Source organism: Podarcis tiliguerta (genome assembly GCF_965153285.1).
Source record: "Podarcis tiliguerta genome assembly, chromosome: 6".
Lineage (NCBI taxonomy): Eukaryota > Metazoa > Chordata > Lepidosauria > Squamata > Lacertidae > Podarcis > Podarcis tiliguerta.
Window position 1 is genome coordinate 39,952,899 of NC_139539.1, and position 19,307 is coordinate 39,972,205.

Sequence of the window (19,307 nt, forward strand, 5' to 3'; positions counted from 1 at the left end):
AAGACCACCCAGATGAGGCAAGACAAGCTCAAAGTGAACAACGAACTGAAGGCTTTTATTTCTCCAGGGCTGGATGACCCCAGAAGATCACTTCCTTTCTTTCTCAAGGATAAGGCCTTGAAGGAGCAGAACTCTGACCTGGATCCTAACACTCTACCTCCTTTCTGCCAATTTATAGCCTTACTTGTAACTTTGCTTCACAGAGAATGGAGTACTTGGCTTGGTTTTCCCACAAAAGAAGAAGTAGTACAGATCTGAACATCTTGACCCATGTCAGGTTGTCATAGTCTAATGGGGGCAAGATGCTCCTTTCTGTTATCATTTTTCTATAACACATGAAACAAATTGCTTCTGCAGGCTCAGTCCCAACGCAAACCTTAGCTTCCTAATAAAGAGTAGCATACATGGCATTTTCACCAGCTTCCACAAAATACTGCATCCAAAAGTGCCAATAAAGAAAGAAAGGTACAGGACTACACAACAACCAACAACAAAGCCCTGTGGATTCTGCAATTATGGAGTCACAGTTTTCTGCAGTTTGATAGATTTTGAACCAGCATTCATACTATCCCTGTAAAATCTGACCAGTAGCTGCTCAGAATTATCGTCTAGAATCTGGAAATATTCACAAGCTCAGAGAAACCACAGTTTCTGACCCTGTGGCCTTCACAGTACCTCCCACACAGATACATACATCACTTCTCAGTATGCAATTCTTTGCAAATGAAGTGTGCTGCAAATTCCCTGAGTAGGTCAGCTTTTGGCGCTAAACTTACACCATTTAAATTCATTTGAAAAGCACCCTTCATAATTTGAGCAACAGCTGTAGCTTATTCAAATATCCTTACTGCAGATACTGTATCTACTACTTATCACCATCATCGCCAGGGCTAGGGAAATAATACTGAATTCATGGAAATCTAACTGCAATAAAAAAATTAAAACTAGCAAATGAAACTGGCAACACAAAGGTGTGAATCTCGTGACCTCCTACTGAATATGCCTATAATCATGTTCTAGGGATAGGTCTGAATTTTGACAATTTGAGTTCTCTTTGTGACTTGGCAATTCTTACACTGCCATACTGAAGAGAAAGAGAGGGGGCTACCCCATCCAAAATCAGGTGAGTGGAGCTGAGTTGATAGTTAGGTCATGCAGCAGGGATCTAACCACATTAGAAGACTCTTGTTGAGTAGGCCTAGTGCTATCATGCACTTTTAAAATTCCTTCCATGTAGAAGAAGAGGAGGAGGAGGAGGAGTTTGATATCCCGCCTTTCACTCCCCTTCAGGAGTCTCAAAGCGGCTAACAATCTCCTTTCCCTTCCTCCCCCACAACAAACACTCTGTGAGGTGAGTGGGGCTGAGAGACTTCAAGGAAGTGTGACTGGCCCAGGTCACCCAGCAGCTGCATGTGGAGGAGCGGAGACGCGAACCCAGTTCCCCAGATTATGAGACTACCACTCTTAACCACTACACCACACTGAGATGGTAGAGATGGCTGTTGCCTTGATATGCAGCAGGAGAGCACAGAAAAGTTCCCTATCCTGAAAACCTAAAGAACACTAGGGATACAACACAGAATCACTATCATATTTACACATAAGACAGGGAAGACCAAATGAATAATGTGCCCAAAGCCACACACAGAAAAAGTGTGTATATGAGTCACCTGCCCATCAGTGCAACCTACTCATATTCTTTGTTGGACCTAATACTTTTGGGCAGAACAAGAAGGGCAGCAAAACCTTGCTGTGCATCTTTCTCAGAATTGATTGAACACCCTCTCTACCTCATGCTGTGTTCTGTCATCTCCCCAGCCTCCCAAAGTTCACCCCCTTTTCTCTCCCTCTCTTTCTTTTGAAAGTGTTGCTAATTTCTCAAGGACACCAGAATCAGAGTTACTTGCATGTAGAGAAAACTTCAACCTGTGTGGGAGGCTGAACGGCTGCCTCAGAACAAGAGATCGGAGAGTTTCAAAGAGGAAGAAGAGTGGGTGAGTGAAGTAGACTAAGCACAGGAACAAGATCTGAATACATCTGAGGTGGGGAAGAATACAAATTTTAATTTACTCTGTTTCTCTTACAGGTTCTCAGCGCTGTTCCCTTTGTGGGGAGGGGTGGCTTATGTTTCGTGACGTTTCTACAAATTTATCCATCAGCTACACAGGTCCTTCCATGGGACGTCGATGCAGCCCAAGTTGACTCTCTGAACTGATGGGAGTGAGGAGGGCACATTCTCAGATCAGCTTAGGTTAAATCACTGTTTTATAATAATGAACATCAGAACCAGTAAGATGTAATAGATGGCTATTTGGAAAAGGGCCTTTTCAGTGGTGGTATCCCAGTTTTGGGATGTTGTTGTTGTTTAGTCATTTAGTCATGTCCGACTCTTCGTGACCCCATGGACAAGAGCACGCCAGGCACTCCTGTCTTCCACTGCCTCCCGCAGTTTGGTCAAACTCATGCTGGTAGCTTCGAGAACACTATCCAACCATCTGTCGTCCTCTTCTCCTTGTGCCCTCCATCTTTCCCAACATCAGGGTCTTTCCCAGGGAGTCTTCTCTTCTCATGAGGTAGCCAAAGTATTGGAGCCTCAGCTTCAGGATCTGTCCTTCCAGTGAGCACTCAGGGCTGATTTCCTTAAGAATGGATACGTTTGATCTTCTTGCAGTCCATGGGACTCTCAAGAGTCTCCTCCAGCACCATAATTCAAAAGCATCAATTCTTCGGCGATCAGCCTTCTTTATGGTCCAGCTTTCACTTCCATACATCACTACTGGGAAAACCATAGCTTTTACTATACGGACCTTTGTTGGCAAGGTGATGTCTCTACTTTTAAAGATGCTGTCTAGGTTTGTCATTGCTTTTCTCCCAAGAAGCAGGCATCTTTTAATTTCGTGGCTGCTGTCACCATCTGCAGTGATCATGGAGCCCAAGAAAGTAAAATCTCTCACTGCCTCCATTTCTTCCCCTTCTCTTTGCCAGGAGGTGATGGGACCAGTGGCCATGATCTTCGGTTTTTTGATGTTGAACTTCAGATCATATTTTGCGCTCTCCTCTACTCTCCTCCAAAAAGCCTTGCTCAGCATCTGCTCAGATACCTTTCTGGCATCAGATGAATATATTTTGAACGATTTTACTTGGATTAGTTTTATGCTGCATTTGAAAAAATGCTGTTGTTTGCAGATGACTTTAATATATTAGTTATTTAATTATGCTTTTACTAATTTTAGCATAAGCCACTCTGATATTTTAAGGGCAAAGTACACATCTAAACAAGAAATATGCAAACCATTGAACAGTTAGAAAAATAATTTGTGTGTGCTGGATACACCATTAGAGGGCAGAAACCTACCCTATTAACTGGCATATGTGTGGTACTCTTCAGGTGTTTTGAACTGCCATGAAGGTGTCATAAGGCTGACGGGAGCACCAGCTATCAACACCTTCCTACTAAGCGCTTACCTATTATGCAAAGGTACAGTGTTTTCACAGAAATCAGGGTAGAGTCTGGGTTATTAGTTGCATCAAATGCCTGAAAGTCACTTTAGAAGCATCCAGCCTGCAGATTATAGAGCAACATTAGCATCTGTGGGTACCTCTAGGGCCCCCTGAGTGTGCATTACTGGGAAGGTCATAATTCTACTATGTACTTAGAATCATAGAATTGTAGAGCTGAAAGGAACCCAGCCCAACCCCCTTCAGTGCAGGAATATTCAGGTGGCCTATATGGTGATCGTACCCGTGACCTTGGCATTACCAGCACCATACTCTACCTAATTGAGTAGGCACATAAATCACCTACAGATCAGTAATAGGCATTGCCTCAGTGGCAGGAAGTAGAAGTCACTCTCCTCTTGTGTTAAAAAAAGCCTCTGGGAACAATCATGCAACATGCAATTAGCTATATCCCCACGTAGGATGGCAACAAAGATGCCATTAGCTCATTACCATAACACTACTAATTGTATAAATTAATCATTCATAATAGGAGGCTAGGATGGATTAAGAGCTTAAAACAGAAGGCGGGCTGCTGGGGTGGTTCATTTCCCAATGGCCTGTTCTCAATCTCTAACAGAAAACACTTTGAGGGAATCTCCTTTCCTGCAGGAAGGCAGGGGAGCTTAACATTAAAAAAGAGCTCTTTCACTGTGTTGCACTGGCTTTCTTTCCACCTCAGCATAATTCCGTGCTGGGTCCCAATTTGAGGCCGGGGGGGGGGGGGGCAGCACATTGCTTGCACAGCCAATGCCTTTAAAGTGTCACAAAGTAACCACAGCTCTTTAGAAACTGTGCAACAACAAAGCCCATGGACAGCACTAAGAAAATTCTCACTGCAGCACAGAAAAGTGCTGCTATTGTTCCTGCCCAGGGGCCCAAGGAGATTTATTGATACGCACGGAGGGAGGTCCAGATACGAGTCAGGAGAGGAATTAAGGTAGAAATTTGCTGGGCTGGGGTATTTATTTTCATGCTAGGGATAATACAGTGCTACCTCAGGCTAAGTATTTAATTCATTCCGGAGGTCTGTTCTTAACCTGAAACTGTTCTTAACCTGAAGCACCACTTTAGCTAATGGGGCCTGCTGCTGCTGCTGCGCCGCTGGAGCCCGATTTCTGTTCTTATACTGAAGCAAACCTGAAGCACTATTTCTGAGTTAGCGGAGTGTGTAACCTGAAGCATATGTAACCTGAGGTACCACTGTACTGCTTGCAAATGGGGGTGCTCTTCTTTCTCTAAAGAGAAACTCCTTTTTCATAAGAGCAACAGATTTCTTCTTTCAAAAGCTCAAAAGTATTTCCCCTTCAAAACACATGACTACCTTCAGAGTGCACATGTGTGGGTTTGCCCTCAGAGCTGGAGGGATCTCTTCAAACTCAACTTTCCAGGCTTCCAGCCTTGCATTTGCTGGGCCTTTGCTTCCCCCTTGACTGAAAAGCCCAGGATTAAGGCAGATTCTGCAGTTTCCATCTAAGGCTGTCAAGTTTTTGTCCTGCTGTCATCACCTCCTCCATGTAAGTACTCGAGATCTTGGTTTTATTTGCATCCAAAGCAGCCTAGAGGTGGTAGGCAACCTAAGGCCTGGGGGCCAGATGCGGCCCAATCGCCTTCTCAATCTGGCCTGTGGACGGTCTGGGAATCAGCGTGTTTTTACATGAGTAGAATGTGTACTTTATTTAAAATGCATCTCTGGGTTATAGGAATTCATTCATCCCCCTCCCCAAAAAAATATAGTCCGGCCCACCACGTTGTCTGAGGGATGGTGGACTGGCCCATGGCTGGAAAATGTTGCTGACCCCTGGCCTAGAGTCTCCTTATGCAGCCTAGAGCCCACATAAACAGGTTGAGTGAGCCTTCTCTGCCCCAGTTAGAAGATAACCCACATGGGGTTATTTCAGTGGCGCTCTGTGCTCTGTGCCCCCCACCTCTTGCACTCCATTCCTAATAACAGTTGTGGTATCCCTTTGGGCTCTGTGCTCAGTGCAACCAAACTGATTGCGCTCGCCTAAATCTGCTACTGGCTGCAGTTCCAAAACATCTGGGGACTCAAGGTTGAAGAACACTGCATTACAGTATTCTGAGTACAGGCAACAACAGTTTTGCATGCGTTCAAAGCATGTGTGGTTGTGCATGTGTGCATAACCACAAGCCGGAAGTGGCTGGAAAAGGGGGTGAGGCAGGGGTCATAACGGGGCAGGGCAGGCATGCACATTCTCTGCCAGTTGTGTGCAGGTGTCAGGAACACAACCCCCACTCAAAACATTCATTGCCTGTGAAAGAGTTTCAGAAGAATGTGTAATCTACTTTTATTATTGTAAAGAACACTGCTGATGACATGAGCCTGATGCTCTAAAATCATTAAATCATCAATGCATTATAGTCACATATGTATGTGCTACATTGTCCAATTGGTTTAATTATGGATTTAATCATAGAATTGTAGAGCTTAAAAGGACCCTAAGGATCATCTAGTCCAACCCCCTGCAATGCAGCTGTTCCATACAGGGATCGAACCTGCAAACTTAGCATTATCAGCACTATGCTCTAACCAACTGAGCAATCCAGGTGGTGTATGACGGTATATACTCAGAGCATAACATACTACAATGCAGAAAGGGAAATCAGGCCTTTTGGATGGGTCTGTTTGCCGTGCAACTTATTAATGAGGAACAGAGGATTCTGGAGTGCATTTTCAGTTCATGCTGGGTGCTGCTCACCATACCAGAATCTGTGTGGGAGCACATATACCTGGGTTGGGTGTTTGGGTAACATCACTGACTTTGGAGGATATGTCAGACTGCCTCCATAGCAACACGGATGCTTCAAGTTTCAGACCGAGATTCAAGAATTTTACACACCAGCAGAGAAGCAATCCCAAGTATTTAATACACAATTATGCATATTCACCATTTTCATCCGGGTGCAGCATTCATGATTAGGGACAAACTTCTTAGTGGAAAAATAAAACAGGAACTTTACCTTGTTTGATAACTGAGAACTAGAAGGTTTTGTGACAGAGATGGAAGTAGATATATGAGGAAAGCAAAGCAGACCGGGACATGGGAACTCACTCTGACACACAGACATCGTTTTTAGACCTACATGACAGCTTTGTAAATTAAAGCTTCTAAACTGGTATTTGCTATCATGTCTAAAGGTTTGTGGAAATGAGGTGTCTAATCAGGAAAAAAGATAAATGCACTGAGAAATGTAGAGATGACACTCAGGGATAAAAACTGCCTCCAATCAGACAGGGGCATCAAGCATCCGCCTTTGATGCTTTCAGACAAAGCTTGGAGAAATAACACTTTTGCCAGGGGAAGTAGTGGTTAGTGTCACACTTTCATGAGTTCAACCATGGTTTGGTGACACTTGGTTTCTGGTGCACTGTACCTTCCTTTCCCTTATGGCCTCCCCCCCCCCCTTCAAAATTTTGATGACCAATTCACGGCTTCATACATAAACACTAGTTTCCGCCACAATGTAACATGCAAATAAACGTAAAATCACTTTCAACGCTGCTGAATATCATGTGTGAATCTCTGCTGCCATAATTACTCTTCAACAAAATGGACACTAATGAGGCATGAAAGACTGGAACATACAGAAACCAGTACAGAAACATTTCAGTCTCCATGGAGACTCCATCCAGCTTAGAAATCACTAAATTTCACAGTTCTCAGATTGCAATTGGTGCACTATAAAGTAAAAACATGTTTGTTCCTCAGAGTCTCAACACAGAGGAAAGGGTTGCCCCCTCAAAATATTGCCATCTTATTATAAATTGCATTACATTAATAATAATACATTAAAGTTACGGATGGAAGAAGAATCTGTTTTACATGGATTTATACATGGAAATCAAGTTTTGACTGGATTGAATTGCCCCTTGTTTGAATCACCCACTTAGGAAAGAGCTGCTCACTTATTGTCATACAGGCACACACATATATATATTATGTATATTAGACATATAATACATATGGAAAAATAATGCCCTACATGGTTGTATATTTCTGAGGGTAATTTTGTAAGTATTAATACGTGTTTGTATACAGTTTATATGTATTGTTATATGCAGCTGTTTACTTTAGGGGTATAATTAAAAAATCCAGTTCTTGTGCAGATCAAAGAGAAAAATGATAATTACGGGGGGGAATTGCTAAGGATAAGCTCAACATGGAAATTTTCAGAAAACCGCATCCCTGCAAAAATTCTAAGTATCAATTCTTCTGCAACCATTCTGGCTACATTGTACCCATCCTTCCTGTTATCTTTTGACTTCTTGTTATGTTTGATTGTTTGGACTGAAATTTACAAGGATCTTGTAATGATACGTTGTTTAATTGCCTGTTTTTATTATATTTGTTCTTAGTCTTGGTCTTAGCTGTAATTTTATTTTTACAAAAAGCACTGCAAGCTGCTTTCAGTTTTCATTAGTGAAAGATGGAGCACAAGTGTTGGGGGCATGGAGAGAGAATAAATGCATAAAGGTTTGCGGCTAGTTTTTTCAACATTACAATGATGGACTTTGGTCATATTGCAGCTGCTTCCTGACACACGTCTTTAATACACAAGCTGGGAAACACAAAAGCTAAACAAATGAGTTTCTTAGGTCCCATTGAATTTTCTATTTGCAGTAATGACCACTGAAACCAATGCTATTTGCAAATACACAACTGTACAATTACTGGTGAGCACGCACACCCCTTTCTCCATAGCTCAAACACACAAAAAGCTATATTCCATTACCAAAATTGCACAATTGCTCTATTGTATGATGATACACAAGATGTTGGGACTTTGTAAAGAAAAAAAATTCTTCTAAAGTAAAATAGGACTAATCCAGCCTAAGTAGTTTGAGAAATCTTTGGCGTCCTATATGTAAACTGTAACATAAACTGAATGTACAAACTGGGTTTGATAAGAGCCATTACAGCAATTTCTGGCAGAAGTCAATATACTGTAACATGCATCTTACAGGGCGAAGGGGGCTTTGGGCATGCTCAGCAAATCACAGTTAATAATTCCTTAGTCCTGTGCAACAATTATTAATCACTTAACAAGAGATTCAGCTGCGCCCCTGGCTTTGACCAAATATTAGGAATGCTCCACGTTACATAAATTTGTGAAATGTCTGTAATGCTGTATATTTCAAGTGGAAAGAGGCATACGCCCTTTTTGTTTACCCTTATCTATGTGTACATACACACGCTGTGGAAATTCAGGATCATTCAGTGATTTCTTTGGCATGAATACACAGTGTACCCATGGTATGACTCTAACACACTGAGAGGTACACAGGAGATACACACACCTATAAACTGTGCATGCCAGGGATATGCATGAAGTGTGAAGGAGTCTTTTGCCACAGCAAATTCAAAATCACTTCCAGTGTACAGAAATAGCCCAGACACACATGCGAACACACACACTCAAAAACATCCTAGCAAGAACAATCACACGCACCAGATGCTATTTACCTTGATCATAAAAGGATAAGAGAGACTATAATGTTAGGTATAAAACTAACACACCAAGAGAAATCTGCATTAAATATTTTCAGATGTGAACATATTTCCACTCATGTTAAGAGAGTTGGTTAAAATGCACTCCTCGTTCTTTAAATTAGAGAAAACATCCATTAACTAGTTGCCCCCCCCTAATCTTCAGCATAGTGAAGTGGTTCCCTAGTTGTGGACAAACTGTCTGACAATAATCAATAACAACAAAAATTAAGCTAGTTCATTATAACAGAATTAAAAATCAGCAAACGCCACCATCGCTAATAACAAATGCCGAAACCTAGAGTCCTCTTACCAGCTTATATATCCCCTCTCCAAAGCAAAGAGAATAATTTTACACTGTTTCTGAAAGATACTCAGGCTGGGGCTTGGGGAGATCTCCAAAGGAAGGAAGACAAGCTGTGGATCTGGCACAGAGATGGTTGTTGGAAGCCGAGCACTGAGAGACACAATTCCATCTAAGATCCTATCACACATCTTAGAGAAATTGTTTTACCTCTACTTCTAAGGAAGTAGCCCTAAGGCAGGGGTCAGCAACCTTTTTCAGCTGTGGGCTGGTCCTCAGAAGATGTGGTGGGCTGGACTATATTTTGAAAAAAAGGAAAGAAAAAAACAACGAATTCCTGTGCCCCACAAATAACCCAGAGATGCATTTTAAATAAAAGGACACATTCTACTCATGTAAAAACACGCTGATTCCCGGACTGTCTGCAGGCTGGACTGAGAAGGCGATTGGGCCGCATCTGGCCCCCGGGCCTTAGATTGCCTACCCCTGCCCTAAGGAAATGTAATTTCCTCCCAGAGTCATTGCTGTAAGCCTGCCTCTCCTCCCTCTGCTCCAGAATCCTTTCTGCTTCTAGATTTAAGTGGAAAGGGGAGGGCATGTCAAAGCTCACAGGGATGGAGTTAGGTAGGAGGAGGATTAGCTCAGAAATAAGGCAAGCTATTTTCTGGGGAATAGCCTGGTTTATTTCTGAGAGGATCCAATGCAAGCAGCAGTAGTGGGGAAAGCAGGGAAAGAAGCTCACTGGTATTTCATAGTTAAGAATGCCAGATTTTCCCCACATAAAGAACTCCCTGCAGGTAGAAAGCTAACACATTGGGATAAAGGTCTTGGATTACCTTTTCTTGGACATGCAAGCTTTCCATATATGGGGAAGCAAATGATGGTTTTGAGTTAAGGAAACATTTGAACATGTCATCTCCCACGTGCATTCTGAGTGGCAGCACGGTTTCAGGAGGAATGCCCATGTGTTTCCTGAACACTTGAGTAAGCTCCAAGTAATCCTGAGAGAAGGTGACAAAGCATAAGGTAGGATCCTTTGACACCCGGATTACAGAAGCAGCTGGGATCAGATTAGGTGTGAGAGCAGGCCAGACATACTTTTGCTTAAACTCCACCTTCTGCCCAGTCCATCAAAAGTCTTGCTCAGTCTTCTTGCAGTTTGTGAATTGAGTTTGGCTTCTGCAGACATGTTTTCAAACTTATCTATGCAGCAATACAGGTTGAAACAGAGATTAAGAGGAGAAAGATGAAATGGAGCAACATAGGATGCTGGACTCTATGCCAGACACAAAGCTCCTTGCTTCTATAATGCAAATGCTGATGTTCCAAAAAGCACATGGTATTGACATCTAGTGGGCAGGGGGAGTGTCTGGGGAGACAGCAGCTAAGGCACAGGAGAATTAAATTCCCCTCACCCAAATATCCATTTTTATATTAAAAATAGACCCCGTGCACTGCTTTGTAGATGAATAGAGCAGGCACATGAACAACAAACATAACTACACCATCACATATGATTTGACCTTACGTCTCATCTGGAGCTATTTCAATTGTACCAGGCAATGGTCTGGCAGCTTGTATATAATAGCTAGACTGATTTAGGCTAGCCTTTTCTGTGCACCCATCACAATTCCCTCTGTTCCTCTTTTATCTAATCTCTCACCTGTTTCATAAGAACATTTCTCTATTGTGCTTCTCTAGTGGATGCCTTTGATGTGCTGCTGTCTTCAGGAACCACATGCCTTTTCTCACTTCTGCTTTTTTCAGAAAGATTAGATCAAAACCTTACCTAATTCCTTAGTCCTGACTGTACATCTAGATTTACTTCCCTGTCTGTCTGAAATGAATTGAGTGCATCAAGGTGTGCAGATATGAAACAGCCAAGTCCAGGACACAGCATCCTTTGCTTTGCCTCACAAGCCCTCCAATGCCCACTCCCCACATCTGAAAAAGAGACTGCCACAACTTTGGCCCTACTCATCTCTCTGCCTGAGTGTGGTTAGTTCCAGACATGTTCTGGAAATAATCCATACAACATGGATGTCTGTGCAGGGAGGCAGGTGGCAGAGAAGCATATTGACTGCTTCATTGTTTACAGAATGCAGGGATAGTGAAAGAAAGCATCTGCTGCCCTCTGGCCCCTGTAGAAGCCAAGAAGATAAGACAGTTATGAACACCAGTTTCTCCCACTCACTTGTGGAAATCTAGAAAATAAATTTAACTGTATTGCTAAGCAATAATCTCTCTCTCTCTCTCTGGGTGTGTGTGTGTGTGTGTTAGAGAGAGAGTCAGAGAGTCCATGTGTGTGTACACAAAGAGCCATTGCTAGATACTGAAAAGTCTCAGAGCACAGGCCCATGACACAAATATGAAGATGGGGGTAGGGAAATGCATGTACTAACTTATATGTATAGTGCAGATTTAGGTCTCTTGAGCAAATTAATTTGGGGTGTCTGTAGCTGGGGGTCACAGCACTTTGTGTCATGCCTAGCAACCCTGTAAGCATTTTTTTAAAAAGGCGACGAGAAAGAAAATCTGGGGCTCAGTGCAAAAGACCTGGAGTTTGGGGGTCCCTAGACTGTGCCCCCGAACAACACGTGCATATGTGTGTGTGTTTGTGGAGAGGTGCAACAAGAAAGAGGCACTCATTCCTGCTGAGCTTTGGAGCAACCAGTGCTGTTTGGGATTGTGCCACCTAATTCTGAAAGTCTGTGTTCTGCTGCTAGGAGTAGCAAAGTAGCAAGGCTCAGCAAGAGGACTGGCATAATCCTTGTGTGGCTTGTGAGGGCAAGACACACCAAATGAGCATTCATGATATGTGACAAGTCCACCATCTAGAAATACCCCTAAGATCTGGATTGGGTTTCATATTTCTGGAACAAGGTGCACATACCCCCTATCTGAGACTCAAGAGTGCTCAGGCTCATATGGAGGGCTTGAGCAAATTCCTTTCCATTGGCTTTAGCTTTCCAATTCAGGGCTTAGGAACTTCTGAAAGTAGCACCCTCAGACTATTCCCAAATATGTGAGTGATGATGCAGCCATTCACTACCAAGCCAAATTTTACTCTTTGTATGCTCAGAATCATTCATAGTACTGGGGTCTCAAAACAGTTAGATATTCCAAAAGTAGATGTCTAATGCAGATAGTGAGATATTGCAAGGAACTGCTACAAATGATAAGGCTTCTAGTGCATTTGTTCTTTCCAATATCCAATGTAGATGTTATACTTCAGTAAGAACAGCTTCACAATGCCCCCAGAGCAAAGGCTGTAGGGTTGGAGCAAGTGGAGGATGCAACAGACATGACAAGTGGGGGGGGGGTGCCACCTTAGAAAGGAATCTTGAATGGAATTTTTAGATGATTACCTACAGTTCTGCAAAGCCTAATTGCTTGCTGGATTGAAATCCAGGCACTTTCATTGACAGCAGCCACCAGGCAGTTTTCTGTTTCTCATTTCCCTTTGCAAAAAAGGGCACTGCACATTAATAAGGGGATAAGGGACAGATTCAATAGGCAGATTGCACAAACAGATTCCAATTTCCTGGGGTGGGGGGGAACCAGAAGAGCACTTCAATCATTTGATTTTCCTTTTACTAGATAGATACTAGATGAAAAATGGGGTCAAGTACATGGTATTGGGTGCCCCACACACTTAATAAAGAATCTATACTTGTCTGATACATACATCACACAAATCAAGCCACCCTAAGCCAAACCTTAGTACAAATGTGCAAGTGTGTGGTTCCTTGGAGAAGTGATTGCAGTTGTTTTGCTACTTCTCTGGCCCTCCTATTGTGATGTTACTGTGATCTAAGCCATGGTTTAACTTAGAATGCTGCTGTTCCAGACAAACTTCGAGCTGTGACCAAGGTTTTCTCTTTATAGCTCAAGGTTTGTCTGGAGGGGGCAAACTGAGAGCATCTGCTCAGACAACTCAATAAACCATGGCTTAGCTCAGTGGTAGGCAACCTAAGGCCCATGGACCGGATGCGGCCCAATTGCCTTCTCAATCCAGCCTGCGGACGGTCCGGGAATCAGCGTGTTTTTACATGAGTAGAATGTGTCCTTTTATTTTAAATGCATCTCTGGGTTATTTGTGGGGCATAGGAATTTGTTCACCCCCCCAAAAAAAATATAGTCCAGCCCACCACATGGTCTGAGGGACAGTGGACCAGCCCACAGCTGAAAAAGGTTGCTGACCCCTGGCTTAGCTCATGACAGCATATAAGGAAGGCAGCCAGGGATGAAGCAAAGCATCCATTATCTCCTCTCTGGAGACATGCACAGTTGCACTAAGTAAGATTTGGCTTAGTGTGATCTAGGCCACATTGTGTTCATTCCTCTGGGCCTTGCTTTCTCGGTCTGACTTCCTGGCTTTACTTCTGACTTCTCCCTATAACTCAATTTTGGCACTGTGAAAGAAAGCCAGGCTAGCAGGAACTACTTTTAAGGGACTCTCAATAGGAGTTTTTTTTGAAAGTATTGAAGGAGACAAGGAGAAGCTTTCTCCCTACAATTCTTCACATAACTCAAGCAACTGTTCTTATGAACAATGTTATTACAGTACTGCACCTGGAAGGTATCAAGAATAACTTTGACCATGATAGGGATATTTTGCTCCACTGAGAGCTTTGTGAACTTCAGGAAGTCCTGCCTTTTAGCTGACCAAAGTCTGATGTGTGTAACAAAGCCAGAAGGAAAATGTGCTTTTCCATAGTGTCCTGCATGCTAATACTGTATATCTGTTTCCAGGAAGGCAAAATGACATTGAAGATGACAAAAATGAGATTAAATTTTTTGGATGAAAAAGATAATATTCTTTTCTCAAACTGCAAGCACGGGTTTTACAGCTAAAGCTATGAAGTACACCTCCATAGATTGATTATAAATTAAACTCAATGGCCAGAAGAACAACCAAAGTTTTTCTTTCATCAGGGATACATAATGTTTTGCCATTTGGAGTTTTTCAAAAGAGAAAGGGAAAGGGTCCAAGGTCGCAGGCCACAAGGGAAAAAGAATTTGAAGGACACAACACTGCCCTAAGACTGGCAAGGTCAGCATTCGACTTCTATCTCTATTCTGAAGCTCCACTTGAAACTTCAAGCAAATTCATATGCCTCAGGGCCTTGTTTTTATTCTGTGGGCAGTAATTTTCCTTTGTGGTTTAGAGTGGATGAGCTGCCTTGCATGAGGGACCTTGGAGCTAGCTGCTAGAGGGTGCTACCACCAATACTTAAAACCAATCAAATTTGCATTGTGGCAGCTAAAATGTCAGAAACTGAAACAATCCAGATTCTAAAATAAGTTATAGTGGCACAAGTGGTTGCCGTGTTCTAAATTGCTCATAAGAATGTGCAGCCACAGCTCTCTTAATATAAGGAAAGCACTGTAACTGGATGTAGCACAGTAGCCCCCAGGGTAAGTTTTCAATCTTTCCTGAATAGATGTGCAAGAGCAAGACTGCCAGCTGATATATTATGCACTGTAGTCCAATTCTGAATTTATTCAGAAGAACAGGGACTCTCTCTTGGGACCTTTAACCTACACTATTTGCATCTCTACCCAATATATTGATCTGCCCCCCCCCCCCATAACTAGTGAGAACTCCCCAATTTGCCCTTCTCTTACTTTTGCTCACACAGGTAGATTATACAGGGGAAATGCCTCTTGTACAGTGCAGATTATCAGTGAGGGGCTGCAGGTTCAAATCCACATTCTTAAGGGCATCCCCCAAGAACAGTATCTTATGGAATTAACTACCCTGGGATATAAAAGTCTCTGGACTCACCTCACTTCAGCTTCTTTATTGCTACGTTCAAGAGAAGAATTGCAGATTGAAATAAATTGGCAGAAAGTCCATAATTCCCAGGAAGACCTTTTGTACCCACACCAATAATAATATAATATAGTTGGGGGGACCTTAAAGTTCATTTAATCCAGTGGTACCCAAAATTTCCCCACTTCCAACAGCAACATGAAAATTGCTAAGCATCTTGGCAGACCACTTAATGATTTCCCTGCCTGCTGTAGCAATTGTAATGTGCAGTAATAGATGCCGCATGATTTAAATTGAATTTTTATTGCTTCTTTTATTTCTTATATTGTATTTTGTTGTTTTACAACCTGAATTCAAATTGCATTTTATGGTATCACAGCAAATAAAAGAAGCAATAAAAATTCAATTATAAATCAATATGAATATTTAATACAGACACATCGCGGACCACTTGAATGAAGCTCATGGACACAGGTTGGGAAACGCTAATCTAGTCCAACCCCTTGCTAAATTCAAGAAACCTACTACTACTACTGCAGCGTATTTTTAAAAACAAATTATTAAAGATTTTCTTGGGTTGCAGAAGTATGTGCATTTTCAGGTCATAGAGTCTTTTCTACAGATCAGTTACATTCAATGGGAGACATCTGATGAGCAGAGACTAGGTGGTCACCCAATAATCTCTAACAAGAGAGATTCCACGTCACATAGCATTCACAGAAAAACACAGTAGCATCAAGAATTTTGTCAAAGTACGAAGCAGGGTAACTCAAGAGTGGTCAACACAGTGCTGTGGTGCCCTTGTCCTGACACTGGCACCACTGGCATTTACTTGGATGGTACAAATGGAGAGTCAGGGTAGAACAGAAGTCTTGGCAAAGCCAAACTGGTGCTGCCACCATAGGACCAGCCTCTCTGTTGGCCTGCCAACCTGCTCACTGTCCAGGTAAGCAGCCATGATGCTAGTGTCAGAAAGGTGGCTCTGTGGGCAATACACCTAAAAGAACCTGGAATTCTTTGTTTGAGTAAACAAGGGATGAACACCCCAAGATATCAGTTATGAGGGAACAACCTTTGCTATTTGATTGTGTCAGTAAGCCTTGACTAACAACATTCCTCCAGTGTACTAACAAATGCCACCGGTTCTGTTTTTTTAACTTCCTTCCTTCAAGTTAGTCAGGTTCAAAGTGGATTCTTCCCCACAGACACTAAATGTAGCAGCTGCTCCTACTCATGGAAAATTTCAAAAACGCTGGTGCACTATGAATAGCCGACTAGTCAAAAGTTTAAGGACGTATAAAAGGCATTGGGAACGTGGTGCAATATGCACTCCTGCAAGAGGCACAAGCCAAGAGAAGGGTCAGAGCTTCATAGAATGCTTGCAGGCACTGAGCACACACCTGCTCTCTCCCTTCCCATTTCAGGACTTGTGATAAATGTACGAAAGGGATGGAATAGAATGGAGACAGTCTTTTAGGCAACCTGTGTAGCATAGCAACAGTAGTGAAAAAGGTGTTGCTTGCAACAGCACAGCTTGGCTCTTTACAGAATACTTTCATATGAAGTGCTCGCTCCAAGATTATATGAAAGTGGAACCATCCTCATCTCTGAATGGCACAGCTTCTTCCTCTAGATCTACTTCCAGCTGAAGGGAATGATGAATACAAATGAGAACAGAACATACTAATGTCCACTGGAGAAAATGCTTGCAGTCTAATATTACTATTAAAAAAACAAAAACCTTTGTGATGGAAGGAAGGTCACATTTGAACAGATTTCCTGTTCTGCCACCCATGGGTTTTTTTCACTGTCCCTTTATAAGTCAGCTGCTACAAATGCCTAGCAGCTCCACCAGCTTCCTTAATACTTATATACTTGTCTTCAACTTTATTAGAGCCCATCATCCTTACAGTAACAATTTCATCACCCCTAAAGCAACATGCCAATCAACTCCAACTCACTTGGCTGGAATAAATTAAAAATTAAAAATCAATGCCAGAAGCCTGAAGTTTCAAGGTACTAGGTCTTCCCCTTCACAATTAATGCCAGTATTGTGCTCATCCATCTGCAAAAGTCACTCTCCCTTTTGTTTTCTTAGAGAGAACAGTCAGTTTAAACACCCCTGGCACAAATTCTAGTCTGGCAAGGCAGGTGGCTCCAGTCTTATGCATTATCTCATCTTGCTTAGGGAATCTCTTAACTCTATGGAAGAAAACCATGCCAAATAAGTATTTTAAAGATAGTTGCTCCATGAACTCAGAAAAACAATGGAGATGCTGGAGGAATCCAAAATGTTGTATGAGCAAAGGAGTGTGCTTAATCTTTTAGATTAACTCTTGCTTGGACATTACATCAGGTAGCAGAGAAAAACAGAAACCTCTGAAGAATAGGCTTGAAGAATCTCATACTGGATTTCCAAAACAGAGTTCCTTCCCTTCCCTCCTCCTCCTCCTCTCCTACAAAAGCCAAAGCTTGTACCTGACAGAAGTCCACTTCAAGGGGTCTGGAGGCCAGGATAATATGGTTTAAAATATATGGGAGGCTTCCAGGTGAACACAAGACTCCCCAGGTTACATAATGTCCAACTTCACTATCTGAATGGTTTGCAGGCATCAAAGATTTCAGATAAACCAGCACGCACCTAAAGATAAACACAGGGCATGGCCTGGCTTTTTAAACACACAAGAAACAGGGATAAACTTGTGAACGCTCCAAACCGCAAGTGGACCCTGCACAGGATTGCATGCTCCATACAAAATAACTCCATGCACACAGAAAGCCAGCTATTAAGAGAGAAGGCTGGTCCTTGTATTACCTCAGTAACGGGCTAGCTTTCTGTGTGGAGGAATCTGTCACCAGTCCTCATGGAGGGAGAGCTCACAGTTTCCTTCTGCCATGTCAAAACCTAGACCCAGGGAGGTCAGAGGTGAGGTTAACCTTCAAATCCCAGGGTCTGTTTGGGCTGCTGCCTTCTCCCCCAAACCGAATTAGTTCCCCGAGTCTCCTCCGGGGTCTGAACTTTCTTCCCTTCGAGAGCCCCAACACACAGCCACCGAAAACCTGAGAGGCGAGCAGCCGAGAAGGAGCAAGCTGGAGAGCTTAGCTCCAAGGGGGCCCTGGAAGAAAAGGCGCTTGTTCCTGGAGCCTCCTCCTCCTCCTCGCCCCACCTTTGCTCTGTTTACACTGTCGCGCCGCCGAACTGAAAGAGAGAAGCGCGCCACGCAGGGCACGAGCCGGCGAGGGCTTACCGGCTCCGGCTTCGAGGGGCTCCCCTTCGAAAAGCGCCCGAGCCCCGCTTCCACGCGCGTCTCGCCCTTCTTCCACGCCCCGGCTGGGACTCCCTGGTCTTCCTCACCGGCCGGCCGAGAGCAGAAAGCAGAACTGGCGGCTTCTGGTTTCCAGCGACAACCTGAGGCAGGAGGAGGCGGAGCCAAGGCTAGGGAGCGACCAATCCGACTTCGCGCGGCGCTGGCTCCTCCCCCGTCGCTCGGTGGCATCGGGCGTGGGGTGCTTTGGGGTGTTGGGGTTTTTTTGCTGAGGCTGCAGAGGGGGCGGGGCTGCCTCCCCCCTCCCGGCTTTAGAGATGCCGCTCTGCGTTGTCAGCGGCAAGGCGGAAATTCAACAGGTGCTGCTTTTCGTGGAACCATTTGCTCCAGGGGTCAGGCTAGATGATCCTTGGGGGTATCTTCCAGCTCTACAATTCTATGATTCGGTGGCAGGCCATCATCTTTGCATGCAGAAGATCCCAGGTTCAAAACACCCCCCACCCCAATATCCAGGTAGTGCCCAGGGCCAGATTTAGGTTTGATGAAAGTCATGGGGCCCTTTATATGTCCAGCTGTCCTTTGTCAACAACAAATTGTCGCTCTTTTTTGTGTTGAATATATGCTATATGGTAGGGACGCGGGTGGCGCTGTGGGTTAAACCACAGAGCCTAGGACTTGCTGATCAGAAGGTCGGCGGTTTGAATCCCTGCGACGGTCCCCGTTGCTCGGTCCTTGCTCCTGCCCACCTAGCAGTTCAAAAGCACCTCAAAGTGCAAGTAGATAAATAGGTACTGCTCCGGTGGGAAGGTAAAAGGCGTTTCTGTGTGCTGCTCTGGTTTGCCAGAAGCGGTTTAGTCATGCTGGCCACATGACCCGGAAGCTGTACGCTGGCTCCCTCAGCCAATAAAGTGAGATGAGCGCCCGCAACCCCAGAGTCGGTTACAACTGGA

The 19,307-nt window shown here is 43.6% G+C and overlaps 1 protein-coding gene across 1 annotated transcript in view; it reads right to left on the reverse strand.

Annotated features, from left to right (window-relative positions):
- Window positions 1-18,502, reverse strand: part of CDK18 (cyclin dependent kinase 18) — an 83,384-nt gene extending 64,882 nt beyond the window's left edge. The window contains exon 1 of the mRNA XM_083444505.1: window positions 18,340-18,502. The gene's annotated coding sequence lies outside the window, so the exon portion shown is untranslated. The remainder of the gene's footprint in view (window positions 1-18,339) is intronic.
- Between the last annotated feature and the right edge of the window lie 805 nt (window positions 18,503-19,307).